Raw genomic sequence first — 2,398 nt, forward strand, 5'->3', positions numbered from 1 at the left:
TAAATATCATCTCTTGCCATTAAAATATGCTTAACTGAATTTAAGTGATCCTCAGAGCAGGAATGACACTAATTTAAGGGGCATGGTGATAACCCGATTTTGGAATCAGAGAGACTTCCATTCAAATCTTGACTTTGTCACTCATTGATCACTTGAAACTCTGGGCCTGAGTTTTCTCTTTTCTAAATTGGAGTAGATAAAAGTTACCCTGCCTGCTCCATTAGAGCTGTCAGGAAGAAATTACAAAGAAATATTTGTGAGATATTTCTTTGTAAGTTTGAACCTTTTTTAAAAATTGAAATGTCCCTACATATCTAGCGGTACCAACAGCCCGATTACACATTGGGACTGTCACAGTTTATGGGGAGGTATGGTATGAGGAGAGGTCAGACTTTCCAAAATGTCTTCCCAATGACCTATCATAAATTATTCCACCTCGTCTGGCTCATAATTCCCACAACCAGCATGAGTAATAGCATGGATAGCAAAAAAGGTTGTTGCCAAGTCCCTGTATTAGTTATCAGTCACTATGTGACAACTTAGCCCCAAACCAGGAGCACTTGGCAATCCACAGATCTGCAACAGTGTTCGGGCAGAACAGACCCAGGAACACCCCATTTATCAGCCTCCAACCATCCTCCAACATTTTTTCCAGTCACAACTTTTGGGGCCATCTTCTCAGCCACCTTCTGCCTCTGGAACCCATCAACACACTATTTTTAGCTTAGCTCCTTATTACCAATCCACCATGAGCTCCCGGATTCATCAGAATTATTCCACAGAAGTGGACGCAACTGTCAGCTGCCTGGTCAACATGTATCTGCTGGCCTCCTACACCTATCTCTCTGGGCTTCTATTTTGATTGTGACAATGTGGCTCTGGAGGGCGTGAGCCCCTCTTCTTCTAGTTGGCTGAGGAGAAGCACAAGGGCACTAAGTGTATCTTAAAGATGCAAGACCAGAGCAGTGGCCATGTCCCCTTCCAGGATGTGCAGAAGCCATCCCAAGACGAGTGGGATAAAACCCTGGACACCATGCCAACTCCCCTAGTTCTGGAGATAAACCTGAACCAGGCCCTTTCAGTTCTGCATGCCCTGAGATCCATCCATGGAGACAGCCATCTCTGGGACTTCCTGGAGAACCGTGTCCTAGATAAGGAGGTGAAACTCATCAAGAAGATAGAAACTACCTGACTCACCTCTGCAGGCTGGCTGCCTCCCAGACTGGGTTGGGTGAGTATCTCTTTGAAGGGCTCACCTTCAAGCAGGACTAGGAGACTCTGAAGCCCAGCATCCTTTGAGGGGCCCCTCTGGTATCCTCCTGGTGCCAGGGCTTGGGCCTGAGACTCTCCTTGAAGCCACTAGGAAGCTTTTTAACCACCCTGGAGCCCTCTCCCAAGCCAAGAACCAAATGGAAACAAGAAAGCTTTTTGTAGCAAAACAACCCCCAACAAATAAACAAACAACAACAACAATAACCAATTAGCCCAAAACCTAAGTGGCTTAAATCAACAATGAACACAGCGTCTTTTGCAATTTGTATAGGTCAGGAATTTGGAACAGCTTTGCTCAAGGTTTCCAGTGATATGTGTAGTTAAGATTTGGGCTGGGGTTGCAGTTATCTGAAGACTTTATTAACCCTGAAGGATTCACATCCAAGATAGTTCACTTACACGGCTATTGATAGGAGACCCCAGTTCTCCTTCCTGTGACCTTCTCTACAAACTGCTTGAATGAACTCACAGCATGGTGTCTGGCTTGTCTCAAGTGAGCAGTCCAAATGCAAGAACAAGGAGGAAGCCACCATGCTTCTTATGACCCAAGCCTTGAAGTCACAGACTATGACTTCCACCACATTTGATTTTTTTGGAAAGTAATTGATCTTTCAGGCCTATATTCAAGGGGAAAAGAATTAGGCTCCACCTTTTAAGATAAGACTTGTCGAAGAATTTTTGGATATATTTTAAAATCATTATCTCTGCCATGAAAATTCACCTATTATCTTGGGGGACCTCTTCTGCTAGTGCTCAGCTGGGCCGAGCAGGTGGGGGTATTAAGAGGCGGACAAGATTCCAGGCTAGGAGAGGTCCCAAATCAGGCACAGAGATGAAAGACTCTGGGATACCAGGCCATAAAGTACCTTAGGGAGAGACATTCATGACCATAGGGCATACCCTTGGAGAGCTGGTGCCTTGGTCTTGCTTAAAGGCTGACCAAAGGTTTTCATACCAGAACAGTTAGTCTTGGTCTCTCTCTTGTTGAATGGTTTACTCTCCATATTGACAGGGAGCTTAAAGAACCACTCCTGGAAGGTTTGACTGGTTTGGGAAATGGAGGCAAAATCTTCTGCTTTGAAAGGCATTTGTTCTCCTGATATAGGTCAGTCCTACTTTCTCTTGG

General features: G+C 45.0%; 1 pseudogene; it reads left to right on the plus strand.

Moving 5' to 3' along the window:
* The first annotated feature begins 748 nt into the window (after positions 1-748).
* Positions 749-1,272, plus strand: LOC122916942 (annotated as a pseudogene).
* Positions 1,273-2,398: the final 1,126 nt, after the last annotated feature.

Source organism: Neovison vison, chromosome 9, assembly GCF_020171115.1.
Source record: "Neovison vison isolate M4711 chromosome 9, ASM_NN_V1, whole genome shotgun sequence".
NCBI classification, from domain to species: domain Eukaryota; kingdom Metazoa; phylum Chordata; class Mammalia; order Carnivora; family Mustelidae; genus Neogale; species Neogale vison.